Genomic DNA, 12,834 nt, shown 5'->3' on the forward strand with positions numbered 1-12,834 from the left:
AATTTTGCACCAGTTGAGTGTAGTAGGGAAATACAGCAAGAAGAATCGTTTGGTGCAAAGATGTCCCACAATGCTGTACAACATTGCACCACTTTGAAAATTTTTTCTAAGTGTATTTATTGTTCCAAAGATCTGAATTTAGAATAAATGTTTAGGTCCTAATCATAGTATTGACATAAATTAAAAAAAAAACAGAGAAATAATTTTTTGTCGAATTATTCTAAGACGTCAAAATGTGGTGCAAAGTCGTCTACTTTTACGCTACATAAAAAAGACGGCATATGTACTTACGCGGTATTGTGAAGTCGTCCCTTATTTTTATTTATTAATTTTATTTTCATTGACACTTCCTTATCTGCTATGTCCATTAATTGAACCCAACATTTTGAACGTTAAATTTTGAAATAGTAATAATATGTCATTGTATTTATTTATTTCTAATTACATACCATAATGCAGTATGCAAATTTTCTCGGGTGGGGTGAACATTATCTTTTTATTTACGGTCTGAAATGCATATTTTTTACTTTGAAATACCACATCCGTTACCTATTCCACCAGTTGTAGTATCTTCACAAAATTTCAGATTCTGGCACATTGAGTTTTACGATGAAAAAAATAAATACAGCAACTATTAGACTAAAGTACAATAACATAAACGACACTTAAAATTTATTTTTAACGTTTTAAAACAACAATCTTACCTTCAAACACCCAATTATACCATTCTGTCAACTAGCAGACTACTCATACTCATGTCCATAGGTTATGTCGTCACACTATGAAACCGAAATTTCCCAACAGCTGCACGATTTCTCTGAATGAGGGATAAATATGACACGTCATCCAAGAGAGTAGCGGGAAATATGAACGTGGAGAATACTATTTTATTTTATGTTTCAGTGTTAAAATTTGTATTCTGATCGAATTTAAATGCAGAGTATATTGTAAAAAAAATGTAGTTAAAAGTAAAATCATAATCTAATCTAAGCATCTGATAAGATACGAGTAGAGCCATCTCCAGTTACAAGCTGGAGCATGGGTAGGTTTGGCAATGCGAAGCTTCTTCTGCGAATACTGAATCGACGTTTATATTCTAAGATGGAAGAACAGTTGGAAGAAGAGCAGTTTGGCTTCAGGAAGGGAAAAGGTATGAGACATGCAATTGGACTGCTATGAACAATCGGCGAAAGATACTTAGAGAAGAATAAAGAAGTGTACCGATATGTGGTATTTGTGGACTTAGAAAAGGCGTTTGATAGAATGCATTGGAATGAACTGATTGGGATCCTGAAGAAAATTGGCGTGGATTGGAAAGAGAGAAGGCTGTGCAGTAACCTTTATATGAAACAACGAATCAAAGTCAGGATAAGAGAAGAAATGTCAGAAGGAAGTGAAATAGGGAGAGGAGTACAAGGATGCCCTTTATCACCTACTCTGTTCAACATCTACTTAGAGCATTTAGTGAAGAACTGTTTTCAGAACATGTGAGGAATGATAGTAGGAGGAAGAAGAATAAGTGCATAAGATTTGCTGATGATATGGCTTTGTTAGCAGAAGAGGAGATGGTATTAAGGGATATGCTACTAGAGCTAAATGATAGCTGTGAGCAATATGGAATGAAGATAAATGCCAACAAGACGAAGACCATGGTCATAGGAAGAAAAATGAAGAAAGTATACTTCCGAATTCTAAATGAGACAGTAGAGCAAGTGGACAGCTTCAAATACTTAGGGTGTACTATATGCAGTAACATGCGCTGCTGCCAAGAAGTCAAAAGGAGAATAGCAATGGGAACGGAAGCTTTTAATAGAAAAAGGAGCATCTTCTGCGGACCTCTGGAGAAAGAACTAAGAGACTAGTGAAGTGCTTTGTGTGGAGTGTAGCATTGTATGTGGCAGAAACATGGATATTACGACGAAGTGAAGAGAAGCGACTAGAAGCATTTGAAATGTGGATATGGAAAAGGATGGAGCATGTGAAATGAGCAGACAGAATAAGAAATGAAGCTGTGTTGGAAAGAGTGGATGAAGAAAGAATGATGCTGAAACTGATTAGAAAGAGGAAAAGGAATTGACTGGGCCATTGGTTGAGAAGAAACTGCCTTCTGAAAGATGCACTGGAAGGAATTGTGAACGGGACAAGAGTTCGGGCAGAAGAAGATATTTTTTTAGTAAGTTATTTTACGACGCTGTATCAACATCTCAGGTTATTTAGCATCTGAATGAGATGAAGGTGATAATGCCGGTGAAATGTGAAATGCACCAATAGTTACCCAGCATTTGCTCATATAGGGTTGAGGGAAAACCCCAGAAAAAACCTCAAGCAGATACCTTGTCCAGACCTGGATTCGAACCCAGGCCACCTGGTTTCGCGGCCAGACGCGCTAACCGTTACTCCACAGGTGTAAGAAGATATCAGATGATAGATAACATTAAGATATATGGATCACACGAGGAGACAAAGAGGAAGGCAGAAAATAGGAGACTGAAGAATGCTGGGTTTGCAGTGAAAGACCTCCCCTTGGGCAGAACACTATGAATGAAATGGAATGAAATATTTGTTTTTATTATGATTATAATATGTTGTGTCTTATAAATGACAACCCTAAATTAAGAGCAACTACTCTCATGGTTTTCTATAATATTGATGGAAGCAAGATAAAACAGAATGTTCTAAATTGTAGTTAATGACTAATGAGAGAATTAAGATCTATTCTGCTTACAGTTGACTGAAAAACAAGTACCGGTAGTCAAATTGGATGAGTATCGGGCAGTGGTATATTATTGTACAGTAGGCGTATGTATAGTTCTTTGTAATAAATCATTATAATTTATAATGCCTTTATAAATCACAGTATGATTAATTTTTAGTTAATATGTAATACATTATCATTTTATACACCTAAAAGGTGCCTTAAAAACCTGAATGTCAATGAAAGATTTTTCCCTATTTCCCATATCCAAATCTGGTAGGTAACTCTACTACAAACACAACTTGTTTTTCCGAATGCATGAATAGATGCGTAGTAAAGGTATCACTGGCTTATCTCTTCCTATCACCACTTGATGTACAGCTGTCAAAAGAAAAAGTGGCCGCTCTCCTGAAACAAAGTTCCCTTTGGGTATCTTCGCTACAATTCGGAGACAGGCGATGTTACATGTTGTTGGACCACGTTGCCTGATATCTACAGTTATAATTGAAGTATTCTGTGTGTAATCGATAGCATAATGGTAGCGTTCAGGCCTCTTATTCATGTGGTCCTGCGTTCGACTACAACCACGTGCTTTTTATGTTCTTTTTTGTTCTGTTTTTGAGAGAGACAAACTATACATAATGGCTCCTTTCTCTTTTACGGTTATTTTAGTAATTAACATCAGGTTCATTAATATATTATGCCATGACTTTATCATTATGATATTGTGGCTGCAAATGGAAAGAAAAAAGATTTTATTCTCAATAAAAATATCTTTCGTGCCATAAACAAAACAAATTTACTGGCGTCGGCCTTAAAACATTCAAACAATTAAGCGTTCAAAAAACAAAACAAAAAGCCACAATTCAATATTTAGTCTATCTTCCTCTTATCTCGATCATCTTGCAGTCGAGTGGGCATGGAATTGACTAGTCTTTGCAAATAGCGACTGTTTTTAGACACGATATTCCAGGCATTCTGAACATACATACATAAGTGTTCTGTCCATGGGCAGGTCTTTCATTGCAAACCCAGCAATCTCCAATCTTTCCTATTTTCTGCCTTCCTCTTAGTCTCCGCATATGATCCACATATCCTAATGTCGTCTATTATTCTTTTCAACCAGAGACCCAACCAGTTACTTTTTATCTTTCTAATCAGTTTCAGCATCATTCTTTCTTCACTCACTTTTTCAAACACAATTTTATTTCTTATTCTATCTGTCCACTTCACACGCACCATTCTTCTCTACATCCACATTTCAAATGCTTCAATTCGTTTCTCTTCATTTCGTCGTAATGTCCATGTTCCTTCCCCATACAATGCCACACTCCACACAAAGCACTTCACTAGTCTCTTCCTTAGTTCTTTTTCCAGAGGTCCGCAGAAGATCCTTCTTCTTCTATTTAAAGCTTCCTTTGTTCATGTTTGCAGTTTTTCTTGGGAAGGATAGGCCTAAATGCGGTAAAATCCCGTTGCTTTCCGCACACCACTATCTCTTTCGCATCTTATTAAATTCCAGGGGGCCCAAGCGTGGAGATGAGGAGAGTGGATGTGACTAATTGGGCCCTCCGAACTTCACCGAAAGTCACGGCAAGGGTTAAATATTAATTCTATCAGGATGTTTGACCCTATCAGAGATCGGGAAATCTAAATTAGCCTTTGCCCCCCGCATCCTAGACTAGCTTCTACGAATCATCAGAAAATCTTGGAGTGTGATTGGGCCAATTTTTCCGAAAATGTTTCCACACTTTTGCCCTTGTAGCTCAGCGGACGAACGTCGGAATTTAGATGTCAACATCTCAGGTTCAATTCCTCGTTACTCCTTTCCATTTTATTGTGGTTCAAGTTAGTATAATGTAATAATACAAAAAGAAAAACTAATAGCAGTATTATGCAACTGGATTTTTCCAAACCTAATATTAAATTTATGTTATTTATATCGCTAAAGAACGATTACAATATAAATAACTTGACTATTATTTATACAGTATCACTAAAGAACGATAACACAATATGAATGATAAATATCGGTTTGTTTAATTAATATAAGATATTATATAATACGTATTTAATTATCTAAATAAAATAACCAATTTGCAAAGAAAGATGTTTATTTGTGTTATAATAATTACCTACATAAAATACAGATTATTTATATTGCGAAAGAACAATAACAATATAAATAACTTGAATATTATTTTATAATGCTAATGAAGGAAAACAATATAAATGATAACTTGAATATTAATTATATGGCTAAAGAACGATAACAATATAAAAAACGTGAATATTATTCATATCGGAATTTCACAGATTTATTACAGATGTATTTAAGAAATTGTAGAAGAATAGTAATTAGTAACAGTGTCCTATTTATTCTTCTTGGAGCCAAATTTGTAACTTTTAAAAGTGTGGTTACTATGTTGAAGTGTATGTGTTGCAACGGATGCTTGATTTGTTATGTATGTGAGTCAGTTATGGGATGCTTGATGTCGTCGCAATGTCGTAATTATAGTTTGATTGTGTTTGTGAGACTGTTGTGTATTAATTTATGATGTATGGTACGGAAAGCTGCATATTTGTGTTATAGAAGCGTTACGTATGTGTGTTGTTAATGTTTTTGTATGTTTCAAATTGATAACTGATATTTGTTTTGCAATCGCAATGCCTAATTTACGGATTGTTTATGTTTTGTTTACATTGCGTAAGCTAATTTAATTTTCTTTTCCATTTCTCTTTATGCTTATCGTTTTTGTGTATAAAACTATAGCCCTAACATACATATGTAAAATAGGGCTAACCTGCATTGGAGATACTGTAGCTACAATAGTAATAATTATTATTCATATCGTTATAAAACGATAACAGAATACAAATGATGACTTGAATTTTATTCATATCTCTAAAGAACGATAACAAAATATAATGTGATATCCATCAAGAATGATAACTGGATATAAATGATAATTTGAATATCATTTACATCGCTAAAGAACGATTAAAAAATAAAATGAAAACTTGAAGAAGGCGCGAACCCAGAACCTTTGAATCATTAAACAAGCACTCTACCGCTGGTCTGCGAGGAGCAGATATGGAACACTTTCATAGTTCCGGAACTGCTTGTACAAGCACATGAATCGTGTAACATCGCCGCGACCCGAAGTGGACTTTGAAAATATTCGCTGTTCGCAAGTGCGGCCACTTTTTTTTTTTGACAGCTGTACACAAGAGAATGTAGTACTCATTTTGGCTCAAAATGAAGAAATTTTATACATCGTGATATACACTTTTAACAGTTTGTATCACTTAAGAATTTAATTACAACAACAATTGTCTAATGTTAAATTGAAAACTAAGTGAAAACCTTAGTTGAATAGTTTCGACTGCACTGTTAGTCATCTTCAGAACTAGTGAAGCCATTTTCATCATATATATATAATGCTTATGTAGGAGGAGTGGAGTGACCATGTGTTGTAGGTCTCTATCACCACAGCATGGCGCGTCCTCAGGTTGCAGATAGAGGAGATGGCCTCCAGATATGGAGGGTAGCTGCGAATATATTGAATGAGCAGTCGTGGATAGCCAATAAGGGGTGGTCCTCCAGCTTGGGGGTTGGGCAAAGGGCTAACAACCCATCACTGTAAAAAAACAGCTTGTTACGAAACCCCAAAATAAGCCTCGGAATGGGACTGATTCTCTGGCATGACCACAGCAAACAATAAGGTTATGAGATTTGGTACTTGGAGACTGGATTAATCTTGCTCAGGATAGGGACTGATGGTGGGCTTATGTGAGGATGGCAATGAAGCTCTGGGTTCCTTAAAAGCCATAAGTAAGCAAGGAGTGGAGTGAAACATAACAGAATCTTATGAATATAATATTAATTTACTCGTCAGATGTAATAATAATATGGTCCATAATGTGGGCAGCATCAGATACCATGTATAAATTGTGTGGTAAGTGGTATCATACTGTATATTTAATTATTAGGACTCAGATTTCTATGATGTCATATTTTTATCACGGTCTCTTTTTACAGACTCAGGTTAAAAATTAAAAATATTGCTAGCTTTTCTGAACACAATGACACAATTTTTATTGATCATATAAATCCGGCCCTATTTATTATATCCTGTGAGTTATGCAGATTATTTTACAATCACAGGTGCAGAAGGAAGAGTGATATGGGAATCAGTATTTTAATCATATTTCATACGCACTATTGTTACTTATCACTATATTTTTTTATTATTCTTCATGATACATGCCGTATATTCGGAACTGAAAGTCTTTATACCAATGGTATTCAACCTTTTTTTGCTCATGTACTCATAGGTGTAACTCTCCTGAACTCCGTACCCCCATACAAAAAATGACGCTATCCCAAATAACATGTTTCTAAATCCACATCTCTTGCAGCAAACTCTAAATCTGATTATCTAATTCTTCGTAATTTAACATATCCTCTAAGATATTTATGCACACAATAAAGGTTGAATTCCAGTGCACCCTATATGCACAAAATCCAATTACAGACAAGATGTTATTTTCCTTGCTCTATGAAAATGTATACAGTAGAACTTAGTTTATCTGACTCTCATTAATCCAGATTTCTGATTTATCTGCATTAATATAATACGGTAATATTTTATTTTGGTTTTTAAATGTCTAAAATGTTCTTATAATTGATGTGAAAATGAATGTTAATTTATTATGTATATAGTAAATAATTTGTATTATGATATGTTTTATCATATTCCTTAAATTTCTTATTATTTGTTAATTCAGATAACTTCCAGTCCCACTTACTCTGCATAAACGAAGTTTTACTGTATTTTCTTTTTCTAGAAAGAGGCTTCATAGATGTATGAAAGGAGTTTGTTGCTTAATTCTGCTTCATTCTCCCAGAAACTTGCAACCTGAAACAACAGAACTGTTTAGAAAAAGAACAAAGGCAGTAAATGTGGAAAAGAAAAACGCATTACCTCAGAAAATCCTTTAAACCATCATATATCATCAGCAAAAGATTTCATCATTGGAAACATTTTTGCTTTCTTTCTCCGACATCTATTTTTAAAACATACGCAACATAAAAGCATATGAATGCAACAATTTTTTTTTTTTTTTTTCCATTTAAGGTGTGTTTCACTCCAGTTTTAAGGGGTTAGATATAGCTTACAGCAGTAAAATTTTTGTAAATATTCAACATTTTTTTCCTCCATTATTGTATCTTGTACAATAATGAAAATTGGTATGTGTAAAACACTATCCTTTTGCTATATGAAAAAAAAAATATTTTTACGATTTAAAAAAAATGATTTACATTTTGTTTCAAAATTCAAAGTTTACTGTGGAGTGATTAAGCGTTTCCCTCATAACTCATAAACTTGTTAAATTTTTCACGTTCTCTCTTTTATTTTATTGCTGAAACTCATGTTTACAATATCATGCTCTTTCAACTACATTCCTTATTAAACAATATTTTTTTTATTTTGTGTTAAGTAGATATTTGACCATTTTTTAAAATGAATTTATTTTTTATCAGATAATCTATCAAAGGTAGAGAAGTGATTTTGCATCATATTGTAGATATGACATGCATAAATACACACAAAAAATTTCATCACAGAATGTTGGATACTTTTTGATTTATGAGGGAAACACTTCATCACTGCACAGTGAACTTTGAATTTTGAAAAAAAAAAAAATATATATATATATATATATATATTTTTTTTTTTTAATCTTAAAAACATGTTTATCATATAGCAGGACAGTGTTTTACATATACTAATTTTCATTATTGTACAAAATACAGTAATGGAGGAAAAAAATGTTGAATATTTCCAAAATTTTACTCCTTTAAGCTGTACCTAACCCCTTAAATGCACCATATTGTTCCCCAATCCTTTGGCTACCAAAACCTACTTTTCTACATCACTCCAGTTTTAAATGCACCATATTGTTCCTCAATCCTTTGGCTACCAAAACCTATTTTTCTACAGTCTTCTTTCAAATCTTGATTGCCTTGCACCACCTAGATGTGAGAGCCTACATTTCCTTGCAAACCACTATTCTGGTTTGCCTCTCAGCCACTTTCTTGCATTGACTATGACGTCATTATCGTCAAATTGCTTGCTGCAGACTGCATCTTTCAGAAGATCAAAAAAGGAAGTCAAACAGTGCAAGATCTGGAAAGTACAGTACCAGAAAACAAAAAATTGGGTCTTGGTAGCAGTCCTTGTTCATGCACGCAACAAGCTTTGCAAAACTGTCCATAAGTAGCATACACATAGGTGCTCTTGTTTACTGCACATGCGCAATGCACTGTATCTGGAACTTTGTAAAATTAGGCAGTCCATTTATTTTTTCTGGAACTCTACCATGGGTAAGGAATAATAGTCCATCGAAGTTTTGTGATTTTCTCTTGGGCATCATGGTGAGGAAGAAATTTGTTCAAATCTTTGGGTAGACAAATATGTTGTAATCATCTCAACTAATCAATCCTTCAGAGAAATAATTGGTTTGTAAAATTTAAGGTACTTTTATTTACTTGGTTATTTAACGACACTATCACCTACTTGGTTATTTAGCATTGATGGGATTGGTAATAGCAAAATTGTATTTGGCGAGTTGAATCTGAGGATTCGTCATACATTACCGACATTTGCCTTATGGTTTGGGGAAAACCTGGGAAAGAACTCAAGCAGGAATCAAACCCACGCCCAAGTGCAACTCCGGATCCACAGGCAAGCGTCTTAGCCGACTGACCCATGTCAGTGGCTTGTAAGGTACTGGGGAGATGAGTCCAGGGGGTGTGTAGCTCTTTTCAGAACAAAAGTCACAATTTTGGGCGCATTATTTTAATTTTGTCATCATTCACAACTAGGCTATGATCACTAGCAACAAACACAGGAACAGGCGGGGTGTATGATGGACACAAAGCATAGGTGAATTAAGACTCTCCTAAGGCAGTCAATCCTGCTGTGAGTTAGAAGAGTATTACCACAGTCCAGTATATACAGTCACGAAGCTTGAGTTTTGAGGGTGCTAGAAACAATAGACTGTGACGGTACTATTTTGCATTGCCTGTAATGAGGCAATATTAGCGATCCTAGTGGTGAGCAACTACCTAATGTTTGTATATTTACTACGTATTGAGCTTCGCGACTGTATATACTAGACTGTGGTATTACTTAAATTTACCGCAATTTTGTTCTGTAAATTAGCCCAGCACTGGTCTATCAACAGTCTCTGATGCATTTTTTTCTTTTTAATTTAAGCTTCAATAAGATGTTCTGTAGCTGAGCTGGGACAGCCCTGGCTGAAATAATTAAGCTCTGCTTCAGAGTCCCAGAAGACTGTGGCCATGGCCTCTTCAAAGTGCCTAGGAATGTTCGTGATGGTCTCATTTTCCGCCAAAAGAAATTCAATCACTGCTCTGTTTTACATGCACCTCATTCACATCCTCAATTTTAAAGCTAACTAATGCTGCCACCTACCAGAAACGATTAAACTGCATGAGATAGTGCAAGAAGTAAGATGTGCCTTATTTATTTAAAGCCCTTCTTGACTATTACATTTATCATTCCTACAAACATACAAAGAACATGATCAACTATTTGTTTCTGATTTGAATGGGATCTTGTATGAACTCTTTTTACTGTTGTAATGTATGAGAAAATATTTTTTGTATTCATACTTCTATATAGTCTGTTTACAAGCAAAACACAGTAAGTAAAAAATATTACTTTTGAGGAAAAGGTGTATTTTAATGTACATAATGAATGTGTATAAACTTAAGAACTGGAAACAACTTACCGTACTAAAAATAACATTTTGAGGATTCAGTTTTGTCAAGAGCTTTCAAACTTCTTTTTGTCAGAGGTAACATTTTTTTTTTTTTTTTACTTAACGTGTTTTGCTTGTAAGCCAAATATATTCATCATAAAACAAGCCATAAAAAAAGTTTGGAGTAAATAATTTCTTTTAACAAAGATCCATTGATTTGGGAATACGAACAAAATTCGACAAATAACTCAGAAATCACTTTGGACAGTACTTTATAATATTTCGCTTTTTTAGTTGATAAACCATATAGTTCCATTTAAATTCCAAATAGATTGTTTTAAACTGCTAAGGTATTACCACAGTCTAGTATATAGTCACAAAGCTCAATACGTAGTAAATATGCATCCATAGATAGTTGCTAACCACTAGGATCGCTACTATTGCCTCATTACAGACAATGCGAAATAGTACCTGCACAGTCTATTGTTTCTAGTAGACTCATAAACTCAAGCTTCGTGACTATATACTAGACTGTGGTATTACCACAGCAATTTTCTCTGTAAGGAAATGGGATTCCTTCCTTTAGTGGAGTTTCATTCTGGTCTCTCTGTCCCTTGCAAGCAGAAAGAGAATGGTTAGGTGGAATGACAGTAGGGGAGGTGGCACCAAATTTCCGTGCAAACAACTTACAAATGGCTTTTAAGCAGGGCTGGGCACATTACGTGATTCTGAGAAATGAGCGCTGTGTGCTTTAAAGAGCGGGTCTCGCGAGCGGTGTGACGTATGCATACTGTACGTCATTCAGTGTCGGTGCAGTGGTGACTCTGCAATATGAAGGCGAACTTTGAAGACGGAGCTTCTGCTCATACACTAAAGCATCCCGCTACTCCCAATGCTTTGAATGTATCATGGGAGGAGGAGTCCTTTTTGGTAGAGAACAGTGGATTAGCAAAGTGTTTAATTTGGCATAAAACACTCCAACTATTAAGAGATTCAATATCCAACGACATTATTCTTTACAACATGCTACTGAATATAACAAATATGTTGGTAATGAACGCCATAAATTAATACAACTTAAAAAAATGTTTCTCAGGTACATTATATTAGAGTATCTATTTGATATTTGCATTGCATTATAAGTCATTATACACTTAGTAACATATAATTTTAAATGATACAAGTATTATGATATATAATATATAATATTATATATCATGAACTGTAATATACTATACTATGATATATCATAATATTTGTATAATTTAAAATTATATATTACTAAATGTACTATAATAACTTATAATGCAATATAAATATCGAATAGATACTCTAATATAATGTACCGAGAAACATTTTCAAGTTGTATTAATTTATGGTCATATATCTTATATCATATCATATATCGCATCGCATCACATTATATTATATTGTATATTAACAGGATGACAATAATGCACTTAGTGAATTGGCCATGAGAATTAGCTACAAAATTTGCCACGAAATTGCAAAGGAATTGAAAACATTCAACGAAGGTGAATTCATCAAGCGATGTTTAATTATATTGGCAGATGAACTCTGTCCACGGCAAGTGGGGGAAGTGGAAGCCATATGCCTGTCTCGTAGAACCAAGGTAAGGAGGTTGCAGTATGTGCGTATGGGTTATGTAAATAAGCGTAATGATTTGTGTGTATGCATAGAGCGAAGTTTATTTCATTAAATTAATAAGAGTGTTATAAATTCTGTAATGTACAATGGATTGATGTAATATCCTTATAAACTATTATGTACTGACAGACTGAATGACTAGAACAACCGTGGCTCTTGTTATATTAATGCAGGGAAGGTAGCTGTAATGCGAGTCTGCCACTGCGTGAGCGTTCTGCTCTGGCTTGGAATTGAAGTGCTTTGCGGAGCGAGAGCAGCTCTGGCCAACTGGACTGAGCCGCTCTCATGCCCAGCCCTGCTTTTAAGGAACCCAGTTCCCAGAGGTTTATTGCTACCCTCACGTATGTCCCTATCCCTACCATCGTATCTCACACCCATTTTAATATTATCCTCCCCAAAGGTCTTCCAACACTACTCATGCAAAAAATCATTTACCTTAATCATATTAATCAAAGAGGCTTCTGCCACTATATTATCATTTCATCACTCATAATATCACGTTAATTGTTCATATCAACTACTGCATTACATCTGGAACTATACCATCCCTTACGCAATAGTCTAGTTTTTGTATGATTACAAAATCCAACCCAATCTATTTATACCCCACTAACTTGATCAATGGCCCAGTTTTGTTGTTTCCAGTAACTTGGTTAGTGAAATGTCACAGTAAAAAT

The 12,834-nt window shown here is 34.7% G+C and overlaps 1 protein-coding gene across 8 annotated transcripts in view; it reads right to left on the reverse strand.

The window, feature by feature from the left end:
- spict (magnesium transporter spict) overlaps nucleotides 1-12,834 on the reverse strand; it is a 66,169-nt gene that overhangs the window by 31,498 nt on the left and 21,837 nt on the right. For 5 of the 8 annotated variants that reach the window (XM_069821902.1, XM_069821901.1, XM_069821900.1 and 2 more), the window contains one exon: nucleotides 7,508-7,617. The gene's annotated coding sequence lies outside the window, so the exon portion shown is untranslated. Of the gene's footprint in view, nucleotides 1-449; nucleotides 541-704; nucleotides 830-6,320; nucleotides 6,337-7,507; nucleotides 7,618-12,834 lie in introns of those variants that run through there. The other 3 variants (XR_011331438.1, XM_069821903.1, XM_069821905.1) reach the window with 3 other exon arrangements.

The sequence above is a fragment of the Periplaneta americana genome, chromosome 3 (assembly GCF_040183065.1).
Source record: "Periplaneta americana isolate PAMFEO1 chromosome 3, P.americana_PAMFEO1_priV1, whole genome shotgun sequence".
Lineage (NCBI taxonomy): Eukaryota > Metazoa > Arthropoda > Insecta > Blattodea > Blattidae > Periplaneta > Periplaneta americana.